General features: G+C 47.3%; 1 non-coding gene across 1 annotated transcript; it reads right to left on the bottom strand.

Annotated features, from left to right (window-relative positions):
- Window positions 1-289: 289 nt before the first annotated feature.
- Window positions 290-362, bottom strand: TRNAG-CCC (transfer RNA glycine (anticodon CCC)). Its single transcript has one exon. It is a non-coding gene; the product is annotated as a tRNA-Gly (tRNA).
- Window positions 363-12,195: the final 11,833 nt, after the last annotated feature.

Here is a 12,195-nt window from a genome sequence, read left to right as displayed (position 1 = left end):
ACGAATCCCATCCCCTTGAAATCTGAGGCTGTGAGCCACATGGCAGAGCAGTTCTCCTGGATTCCCTTACCCTGATGCTCTCTGCCTGGGTGCTCTTTCCCAACAAAGACTTTCTCTTTGTCAGCACGTGTGTCTCCTCAGACAATTCATTTCTGAGTGTTATTTTTTGTTTGTTTGTTTTTTAATATTTGCTTTTTTAAAAAAATTTGGCTGTGCTAGGTCTTAGTTGTGGTACGTGGGTTCCTTAGTTGTGGTATTCAAACTCTTAGCTGTGGCATGTGGGATCTAGTTCCCTGACCAGGTATTGAACCAGGGCCCCCTGTATTGGGAGTGCAGAGTCTTAGCCACTGGACCACCAGGGAAGTCTGAGTGTTAGATAAGAGCCCACTCTAGGGCCCTGGAAGGGGGTCCCCCTTCCTGCAACAAAATTATAAAATAAAAATATTCACCAAAATATCTTTTAATGAAATTTAATATATAAATATGTTTATAAGTTAAAATATTGTAGTGAAGAATGGACTGGGTAAAACAAAGCTGGCTATAGGATGTATGTAAGCCAATTATGGGAAGAAACTTCCATTTCATAAAAACATTAAGTGAGAGACTTTATATGACAGTCAGAGGGCTCCCCTGATTCCACCATGACATTTGGCCTGAAGAGGAGAAGATGTTGAGAGAAGACACATGAACAGAGGTCTTGTAGAGCAAAGCTGACTTGCTATGTGGCCCCAGAGCTCAGAATGCTTCCCAATGCTTCCTCCTGCCATCTCCCCACCCATCACCACTCAACACGCTGAACCGGCCAAAGCAGCTTCTTTGTGACTAGTACTCAGCAGGCAAGGTTATTGCTTTACACAGTGTTGCACAGATATTAAAAATGGATCCCAGGGCAAAGTTTCATGTGAGCCCCTACCTGGGCCTCCCCACCCATGAGTGGAACTGAGTTTGGCTGAACAAGGAGAAGTTTCTCAAAGAGTGAGAAAGCAAGTGTGTTTATTCTTCAGCGAGAAGAGGTTGTTTAGCCTAGGAGTTTGGGTGAAGTGGATTCTCTGCCGTGGGAATAGCCTCAGGCAAGTATAGACTCCAAAGCAGCTGAGTGGACAGAAGCCCCAACCCTCTCCCCACCTTCCCCTTTCAGGCTAAGCACTAACCAGGACTCCATAGCCCCAGGACCAAACCCACTACAGAGAGGGGAGCAGAGTAGCCTCCATCAGCATTTTCAGCCACTAGAACTCAGCCTGCTTCAGAGTCCAGCTTTGGTTTGGGGCTTCTATTTCTTTTAATATATTCATTTTTTTTCTCCTTTTCTTTTCTTTTTACAGATTAATTATTTCTACTTTTAATTAAAAAGTTTATATATTCAACTTTTTTTCTTTCAAATTCAAGTAAAAAAGAAGTAGGCAAAAAATCCTACTACCTGCCAGCAACTAGAAATGAAGGTAACAAGAGTTGGGCAAGACCTTAAAACATATGGAAGGACACAAAGGAAGGCTGGAACCAATGGAATATTATGCCATTTTTTAGATAGGAAGACTCATAATAAAAAAAAGTAAATTCTCCAAAATTTAATTTATAAAATTGAGACAACCCATTACAAATCACAACAACAACAACAAAATACTAATTTTTTTAACCAGACAAGCTGGTTAAAGTTTAAATGAAAAAGTGAACAAGAATATCTAGGAAAATGCTGAAGAAGAAAAGCAATGATGGGAGATGAGGCCTCCCAGATAGTAAAATATGTCTATATAAAACTTTAGTAATTAAAACAACTCGAACACACAGACCAATGGAACAGAGTGAAATTTTTTAATGGGCCCCCAAGTATAGGAATTTTGTATATGATAAAAGAGGCCCTCAGATTGATGGAAGAGATGAACTATTCAAAAAATGAAGTCGGGAAAACCAGATAGTCATCTGGAAAAAATAATTAAATAGGAGCCATGCCTCACACCACACAACAGCATACGATCAAATGTTCAAATAAAAGAAGAGAAAGAACCATAAAATTACACATCCCAAGTCCAGTTCATTCACCTCTCAGGCTTGGGCTACCGGCTGCATGGAGAACACTGACCACTGATGCCGTAGCCTGCTTCCCCAGCCACTATCTCCATCTCTGGGATGTTACCCAAAAAACTGAGTTCACCTCTCGGTGGCTGTTGAGGAAAAAAGACAAAACCAAGCCAAAGATTTGAAGAAAGAAGGATTCGTTGCTTGGAACGAGTAAGAAAAGTACAAAGATTTTTCCCAAAGCAGTGTCTCCCCAACAACACAATTGGGGAAGCTTTAAGCCAAGGGAACAGGTGTATTCACGAAGGAGCTTAAGCAGCGGAGAATTCAACATAGAATTGGAGCAAAGGTTGACAGAGCCCAGGCTTTAGCTGACTGAGGTCACAAGGATCTGAAAAGGTCAACATCTCCTTTCCATCCTCTACCTGGGTGAGGACCTTACTTCCTACAGAACTCAAAGATACATATCAGATTGAGGTGTTGATTTTACAGGTACACTCATTTGTCAAAACTCTTTAAAAGGGACTTCCCTGGTGCTCCAGTGATTGAGAGCTTGCCAGCCAATGCAGGGGACACAGGTTCAATCCCTGGTCTGGGAGGATTCCACATGCCACAGGACAACTAAATCTGGGTACCACAACTACTGACGCTGAACACTGGAGGCCCCGAGCTACAACTGCTGAGCACACAGGTCCTAAAGCCGGTTCTCCGAAACAGGAGAGGCCACCACAATAAGAAGCCCTGCACCGCTGCTGGAGAGTAGCCCCGGTTTGCTACAATTAGAGAAGGACTGCGTGCAGCAATGAAGACCCAGTGCAGTCATAAATAAAATAAATATTTTTAGAAAGAATGTTAACTATTCGAAAAAAATTTCTTTAAAGGGTGCAATTAAAATAAGTCCATTTTATGTATGAAAATTTAGTCCAATAAAGAAGATTTTAAAACTATACTGAGATATGCTGCACCTATCAGATTGACAAAATTCCAAATATTTGATAACATATTCTGTTGGCAAAACTGTGAGGAAAACCACTCTTATCAGTATTGATTAGTACATTTACAGATGGCAATTTGCTGAATTAATCAAAATTACAGCTTCATATGGGCTTCCCTGGTAGATCAGACAGCAGAGAATCCATCTGCAATGCAAGAGACCTAGGTTCGATCCCTTCTGGGTCGGGAAGACCCTTTGGAGAAGGGAATGGAAACCCACTCCAGTATTCTTGCCTGGAGAGTCCCCAAGGACTGAAGAGCCTTGCGGGCTACAGTCCATGGGTTCACAAAGAGTCAGATACGACTCAGTGATAAGCACAGCACAGCTTCATATTCCTTGGCCTAGGCATAGGCAAATTAATATATATATACAAGGCTTTTTACTGCAACATAATTTGGAATAGCAAAAGTTTGAACACAATCTAAAGGCTTATCAATGGAGACTTTTTTAAAATCATGATATTATCATGTTCTAAATCTGGCCTCCCAGATATTGAAATATATTATAAACCACAGGGCAACCATACAAACACTGAGGATGCTGTTTGTACTGATAAAGACCTCTGAGATATATTGTTAGGGGAAGGTAAGGTACAGAGCAGCATGTATGTATAAAAAAAAGGAGAAATTTTAAAAAATGTTTCATTTACTTATATATGCATAAAGAAACTCTAGAAGTATATACATGTTGTTATAATATTAGGATAAACCAAAAGATATAACGAAAAAGAGGAGGAACCTGAAGGGAAACTGGCAGATGGACCTATAATGAAGACTCATCACTGATTTTTATTTCTTTCTGGCTGCACTGGGTCTTCGTTGCTGTGTGCTGGCTTTCTCTAGTTTCGACAAGTGGGAGCTACTCTCTAGTTGCAGTGCACGAGCTAATCACTGAAGTGGCTTCTCTTGTTGCTGCTCCCAGGCTGTAGAGCTCAGGCTCAGTAGTTGTGGCTCACGGGCCTAATTGCCCCACGGCATGTGGGATCTTCCTGGACCAGGGATTGAACCCATGTCCTCTGGACTGACAGGTGTACTCTCAATCACTGGACCATCATGGAAGTCTTGATTATTTTCTTAGTTTGGGACCATGAGATATAATATCTAGTTGGAAATTCTATGAAAAAAATTTTAAATTTAGCAGTATAGAAAAATATACCCCTCCCTCCCCCAACAAAAAGGAGGAGAGGGGAATGAGGAGAAGAGAAAAATCCCCCAATGTCCTGGCACCACAGCCAGCAGTAACACTGGTGACCATGGGCACCTGGAAAGAGAAGGTTTGCTCAAAGTCTCTCCTGGCTGTGTCCCAGCTGTCGTAACTCCTTCCCAGTAGAGCTGGCAGAGAGCCTGCATGATGGGGGCCCTTGCAGGCACCGTGTCTTAAACAGTGTCTGCAGGCCATAGGATCATTTTGTTAAGGAGAACCGAGCTCGGCTAGCTCACCCTCTCCCATCTGTTAGGCTCAGATACCAGCCAGCTTCAGAAAGTCCAGTTATTTCTGTTGTTCCCCAGGGGTATGTCAGGTGTGCTAAGGAACAAGTCCCGGCTGTCACTTTCCCTTCCTCTTCAGATACGGTCTCCTCCAGCAATGGCTGCTGCTGGAGCCTTGGCGGACTACCAAGAATCGAGAAGGCGCATCGCTGCTGCTTCTGGGACCATTGACCCCGAGGACACCGCTGGTGCGGCTGATATGTTGGAGTCCCTCCTCAGGGTGCTCAGGCTGGACAGTGGCCTGTGGCAGAGCAGGAACAACAGCCTCTTTTCTGCAATGTTTTCCAAAGAGGTCCTAAAGCAGGGCTGCCTGCACACTGATGATCTGGAAACATAGTTGTTGATGCGCCAACACTCATTCCCCTCAAATGACTGGTCTAATCCAGTCCCAGTAATTGCATCTGCACATCACAGCTGAAGCTGCCGACCCTCAGGACGGCACAGTAAGAGACAGAAAGAGCCCTGGAATCAAGCCCGAGAGGCTGATGAGCTGTAAACTTTTCTATTACAAGAAATAATAATATTGTCTAGGTCATTTTGAGTTGAGGTCTCTGTTTTAAGCAGTTGGAAGAATCCAAATTGATTCCTTTGAATCAGAGAATTTTAGTGAGTATATATCTCTTCACCTTCTCTCCCTCCTTGGTCCATGGAGAGCAGGGCCAGTGAAAATCCAGGGACAAATCTCACACTGGGCTCACAATCTCCCTCCCTGGAAACTGTCAGGAGCAAGTCTAGCTTACACAGGTAAATGGCACTGGCTGGGTACCGGGCCATGACTTCACACTTGGGAGATGGTGGAAGCGTTGGAGTTGTGACTTACCCTCTAATCTTATTGGCCATGTGCTGGTTCTCCACCTCCAGTGAACTGTTTGCCCTCCTCAGACCTCACTATCTTACCTATAAAACAGAAAAAATATAGTGTCTACCTTAATGGGTTTGTCCATCTCTTCATTCACTCCCCAGAACTTTTTTGAGTACTGCTCACCTACCACTGGGCACCACCTGATATGAAGAGCCGACCCATTAGAAAAGACCCTGATGCTGGGAAAGACTGAAGGCAGGAGGAGAAGGGGATGACAGAGGATGTCAAATTGTATATTGTCACCCTGCTTATTTAACTTATATGCAGAGTACATCATGCAAAATGCTGAGCTGGATGAAGCACAAGCTGGAATCAAGATTGCTGGGAGAAATATCAATAACCTCAGATATGCAGATGACATCACTCTTATGGCAGAAAGTGAAGAGGACCTGAAGAGTCTGTTGAAGAAAGGGAAAGAGGAGAGTGAAAAACCTGGCTTAAAACTCACATTCAAAAAACTAAGTTCGTGGCATCTGATCCCATAACTTCATGATAAATAAATGGGGAAACAATGGAAACACTGGCAGACTTTAATTTGGGGGGGGGGGCGCTCCAAAATCACTGCAGATGGTGACTGCAACCATGAAATTAAAATGCTTGCTCCTTGGAAGAAATGCTATGACCAATATAGACAGCATATTAAAAAGCAGAGACATTACTTTGCCAACAAAGGTCCATACAGTCAAAGCTATGGTTTTTCCAGTCATCATAAAGTTGGACCATAAAGAAAACTGAGTGCCAAAGAATTGAAGCTTTTGAACTGTGGTGTTGGAAAAGACTCTTGAGAGTCCCTTGAACTACAAGAGATCCAGCCAGTCAATCATAAAGGAAATCAGTCTTGAATATTCGTTGGAAAGACTGACGCTGAAGCTGAAACTCCAGTACTTGGTCCACCTCATGTGAAGAGTTGACTCATTGGAAAAGACTCTGATGCTGGGAGGGATTGGGGGCAGGAGGAGAAGGGGATGACCGAGGATGAGATGGCTGGATGGCATCACTGACTCGATGGATGTGAGTCTGAGTGAACTCCGGGAGTTGGTGATGGACAGGGAGGCCTGGCGTGCTGCGATTCATGGAGTTGCAAAGAGTCCGACACGACTGAGTGACTGAACTGAACTGAACTGATGCTGGGAAAGATTGAAGGCAGGAGGAGAAGGGGACAGCAGAGGATGAGGTGGTTGGCTGGCATCACCGACATGACGGACATGAGTTTGAGCAAGCTCAAGGAGTTGGTGACGGACAGGGAAACCTGGCGTGCTGCAGTCCATGGGGTCGCAAAGAGTCGGATATGACTGAGTGACTCACGTGAAATGAGCTGAACTGAGCAAGTGAACAACCACAATACATACAAGTGTCCTAGGCGCCAGGAAATAAGAAAATTAAGTGAGATTTCAGGTGAAAGATGTTCAATAACCTTTTTCACTGAAGTCAGGGAACTGTAACCTTTCGGAGCTCAGGAAGCCAGGACTAGGAACTTTGAGTCAGGCATCTCCTGTTAGCAGTGGCCCACTGCCCCAGTCCACAACAGAGGGGTGATTCCCAGAATGCGTAGACCCCCACTCCCGGACCCTGCACCAGGAACTAGGAGGTGGGGGTCGGAGAGAGGCTGGGCCCCACTGTCCAGTGGCCACCAGACACCAAGGGGCGCTGCAAGCCAGCAGGGTTGGGATGGAAGACAAACTGTCACAGTTCAGGCACAGAAGGGCCTGGGAGCCAGATCCTGATGGTTAATCCACAGAGGCAGTGGTTATGAATCCAGGCTTCAAGTCCTTGTCATGATCTTTTCCCACCAGACTTCACTTACAGAAGCTAAAATTCATGAAGTTACTAAGCATTCCAAGGGCACCCATTACAGAGCATTAAACCTAACACCTGCAGGCCCTTCTATCTGTGGGGCCGTGTACAACCCATGTGCTCACCTCTGAAGCCAGGCCTGATTTGAGGCTATAATTATAGGTGCTCAGAAAATGCTTGTTAATTAATTTGAGACTCTTTGAGAATTTAAAGCAACTGGAAATCTTCACTGACATTTATTCGTCTTGCTGGACCATGGCAATGCTTCCCCAAGTGTGGGCCCATGGGCTCTCGTGGTTAAAATGCAGATCCCTGGGGCCCACTCCAGACCTCCTTAGTCAGAATTGGGAGTGAGGCCTGGGCATCTTCACATTTATAGCTCATCCTCAAGACTCTTTAAGGACTGAGAGACTGAGAGCCACTGAATTCAGGCTGTGAGGCCAGAAAGCATGGGATCTGTTGATGGATCCCATGCTCTATGTCCCTATTCTGCTGTGGACTTCTCTTGCCTGGGACGATGCTTTGTCTTCTGTCTTTAGATGGCTATAATGTCTGACTGGCTCACCCAGCAGGGCTTCTGTAAAGGCCACTCCCTCCGGGTCTGTGGACAGGCCCAGCTCCTCTTAGGACCTTCTGTGCTTGAGCCAAGGAACCAGGTTTACGGGGTTCACATCTGTGAATGCAACCCAAGTCTTTGGCTCTTCAGCCTCGAGGCTTGGCTGAAGAAGTGTTTGTTTAATTCTGTTGCCCATTCTCCTCCATCCTCCCACATATCTTCATCTCCTCATCTAGTGCTGGACACATCCAGTAGTGGGAGGGTTTATGATGGTCATGAAGGTAGTGACCTGGGTGCCACACGCCCACCTCCTCTGTTGCATTCCCCAGCTGCTTCCACCCTAGGGCTGGTCCTGAGCCTTGGGCTGTCTGAACTTTGGGTCACCAGGGCTCCCAGACTGGGCTCCATCCACACTTCAGACCCAACCCCTCTGAGCAGCCAAGGGGGAGGTGGGAGGAGAGAACAAGCATGGAGGTTCCCCAGAGAAGCACTTCACTGCCCGTTGAATTAATGTTCTCAGCAGACGTCTCCTTGAGTTTTATGAAAGCCTGCTTGCGTCTGATAGACTAGGGCAAATCAGGAAGGGAAGCTGCCACTCTGCAGAGGCTCTGCCTCTGCAGAAGGGAGTGTCAGTTGCTTCCCACAGACTGTCCAGCAACAACCACTCTAAAGACTGTTACCCCTAGTCGATGTTCCCTCCTTTCCTGTTATGGCAAACAGGCTGGGTTCTGTCTATGAGCTGAAGCCTAAGGCTGATCGGAATAACCATTATGGAGTCTAAGCCGCCTCCATTGCTCTGAGGGGCCAGCCATTCCCGGTCCCCTTGCCTCATCTATACGTGGATAGTCAGTGCAGCCCTCCACCCAGAGCCCTCGCAGGACCTGGGACTCCAGTGTTCCTGCATACTACAAGACCAAGATGGCAGAAAAACCCCACAGCTCTGGCTTAGGCCCCTGCTTTACCAACTGATAGCTCAGTTGGTAAAGAACCCACCTGCAATGCAGGAGACTCCGGTTCAGTTCTTGGGTCAAGAAGATCCACCGGAGAAAGGATAGGCTACCCACTCCAGTTTTCTTGGGCTTCCCTTGTGGCTCAGCTGGTAAAGAATCTGCCTGCAATGCGGGAGACCTGGGTTCAATCCCTGGGTTGGGAAGATCTCCTGGAGAAGGGAAAGGCTACCCATTCCAGTACTCTGGCCTAGAGAACTCCATGGACTGTATATAGTCCATGGGTTGAAAAGAGTCCCACATGACTTTCATTTTCTTTTCTTCTCTGGAAGGGAGTACAGAGCCCTGAGGCTCAGCTTCAAGGGTAAAAATCTCCCATCTCCAGCAGCCCAGCCCAGGGGAACGCCCAGCTCTGACAGAGGTGAGCTGACAGCCTCAGACCAAAGCCTGGATGTCCCTCTCTAGGGATAACCTAATTTGACTTCCATCCTTATTCACCGCTGTCTCCAGCAGGCCCCATGCTTTCATTAACATGGTGGAGTCTGGAGCCCGCAGCTGCCCGGGTTAATTGGAATTCCACGCCTCCAGCTAATTGGAAATTGATAACTGCCTCTGGGTGAGGAATAAATCGTCTTTCTTGGCAGCCCAAGGTCCTCACCCCAGGCTGTACTCGCCCAGGTCTGTGCCCTCCCCTGGGAAACGCACCATGTTCATCGTTCCAGCCTCCCTTCTGATGGGCACAGTGTTGGTAATGCTTCCTTGGGGTGTCAGGTACCTGAACAGGGAACAGCCCAGCCACACCCTCCAGGCCCTCACCGCCCTCTGCGCAATTCCAAGATGTGCAGGCAAAGTGAAATTCTTAACCAGAGGATGCAGATAACCCATTTCATCATTTATAGGAGGATATATGTTTTTTCACTTATGTGGGGAAAAACCTCTTAAATATGTCCAATCAGAGTGGTGACTCAATTTAACAATGTTAATCCAAACCTCAGCATGTGTGCTGTGAAATTTTAAGAGTGCCAAGCAGGGGCTGTCTAACCCAGCAATTGTGCTATTATAGGTGCCATGGAAATCCCCCACCAAGATGCAACTCCAGTTTGTTTTGGGATGGCTACTGCCTTCTCAGAGCTGTCCGGAATCAAAACTGAAGAGCCCAAAAGGGGGGGTCAGTGGAGTGTGCAGACGATGATGCTGGCTTGAAGCGCCATAAATGGGCATCTGACTCTCGTAAGTGTGAAAGTTCTCCTGCCCAAGGGCACCAAGATGAACTGCTGCCTGGAGAACCATCTGTGATCAAGGAACAGACCAAGCACAGCTGGGCACCAGTCTCCAGGCCTGGCTCCTCACCACCATGCCTAACCAGCTCTCTCCACTTGCCTACAGCATCCCACAGACAGGATGGCCATGTGGGTGGAAGCTGTGATCCTTCGCTGATGTCCCCACTGGCAGTTCCTGGAAAAAGGCCCAGATACTTGCCTCTCAACACACTGCCTTGTCTCCCTCCGCTACCGTGGCTTCTCAGAGAGACAGCCCTGGCCAGCTTGCCCCCATCCTATGCTCCTTGGGCCCCCTGTCTTCCTCTCCGGGACTGGGGGCTGAGAATCTCTCTAGTCTTGGCTCTCAGCTGGATGATTGAACACTTTAATTTATTTGCCAGGAGATGTCTTTACAGCTCCGGCCCCAGTCATTCTCCCTGCAGCCATCTGCTGGGATGGGTATAATTCAGTGCCAAGAGGGCTCTGGGATGTACTGCTTGAGATAAAACTGCTAGGAAGAGGGCTTGGAGAAGATCAAAGCAGAGGGAGAGAGAGGCTTCTGGCTGGGGGTGGATCCTGCCCCAGCTGGGGGCTGGCTCAGTGCTATCTCGATGCTGGCTGCGCCTTAGAATCACCAGAGGAGCTTTAAAAGTGATGATCCCCGAGCCCCACCACAGACCAATTAAATAAGGCATCCATATTTTTAAAAAGCTTCCCTGGTGATTAAGTTCATCCAGAGATGAGATCAACAGGCTCAGCTACGGCTGCTGGGGAGGGAGAGAGAGGGGGTCACTCCCAGCTGGAGGGGTGTCAATCCCACACACATCTCCTCCCAGAGAACAAGGGGATGGGGGTGTAGACCCTGGGTGTGTGCTCCTGTCTCTAAGAGAGGAGGTTGGCCTTGCAGAGCTGGCTGGGGTGGAGGGGAGGTGGGGGCAGTGGCCTGCTGCTCAGATGCCCCAGAGAGTAACCAGCGAAGGGGGCCCCAAAGTGGCCAGGCCTCTTTCTGTGTTTCCTTTCTTCCTGATCCCACCTCCCCCTCCCTGCACCCCTACCCACAACTTTATCCTCTAAATCCTCCCCATCCACTAAGGCCCAACTCAGACAGCACCTCCTATTCATTCAACAAGCAAACACATAGCACCTACTGTGCAGCAGGCACTAGTTTCTGGGGGTGGGAAGTGGGGACACGGTTCCAGCCTGAAGTTGCTCACCGCAGAGAGACCCTGGGAATCACAGCTCTCCATAGCATGCAGTAACTGCCATGGGGGTGATCTCAGAGAGACAGCTGTGAGAGGTCCTGAAGAGAGATCTTCACTTTCATGCATTGGAGAAGGAAATGCCAACCCACTCCAGTGTTCTTGCCTGGAGAATCCCAGGGACGGGGGAGCCTGGTGGGCTGCCGTCTATGGGGTTGCACAGAGTTAGACACGACTAAAACGACTTAGCAGCAGCAGCAGCTTGGATGAAAGGGATCTCCAGGTGGTACTGGTGGCAAAACAAACAAACAAAAAAACCTGCCTGCCAGTGCAGGAGACAGTAAAAGACTCCAGTTTGATCCCTGGGTCAGGAAGATCCCCTGAAGGAGAGTATGGCACCCACTCCAATATTCTTGCCTGGAGAATCCCATGGACAGAGAAGCCTGGCAGGCTACAGTCCATAGGGTCACAATGAATCTGACATGACTGAAGCAAATTAGTATGCACACACAATGCTTGGATGAAAACTAGGAATCCAACTGCTAGACCAGGGGTTACAGGTTAGAAGCAAAGTGGCCCAGGCTCTTGCTCTGTTTGAAAGCAAAAATGTTTCAAGGAGGCAAAAAATGCAAAAATAGGTATGATATTTATTATTAGAGACACAGCACAATTTATGGGAGAGCACACAGAGAACCAGTTTATTTGTTTAAGACAGAAGCAAGGCAGAAATAAGCACTGGAAAGAAAGGGTATGGGTGTCCTCTCTGATGAAGAGGTGTAAAGGAGCACTAAAGAGGTGATGTAAATCACTTATATAGGACTGTCCTTCTGGGTCTTTGTTTACCTTTGGTCAATTATCTTGTTTCTATTTTTACACCAGTCAGGTGTGACCCTCCCTGGCGTGCATGCACAATTTTTTTGCTAAGATGGATCCCACCACAGAAGCCTGTGGGTGCATGTCCACACTTATTATGCAGTGGGGCCCCCTCCCTTTTTGACCCCCGAGGAGCCTTCCAACACATATGCAGACAGGGAAGTTTTCCTTGACCTCAAGAGTGGGCACCTTGTCTCTTTACTCCAGCAGA

This window comes from Capricornis sumatraensis, chromosome 14, assembly GCF_032405125.1.
Source record: "Capricornis sumatraensis isolate serow.1 chromosome 14, serow.2, whole genome shotgun sequence".
Classification (NCBI taxonomy): domain Eukaryota; kingdom Metazoa; phylum Chordata; class Mammalia; order Artiodactyla; family Bovidae; genus Capricornis; species Capricornis sumatraensis.
Note: the sequence above shows the minus strand (reverse complement) of the source record. Positions and strands in the feature narration are given on the sequence as shown.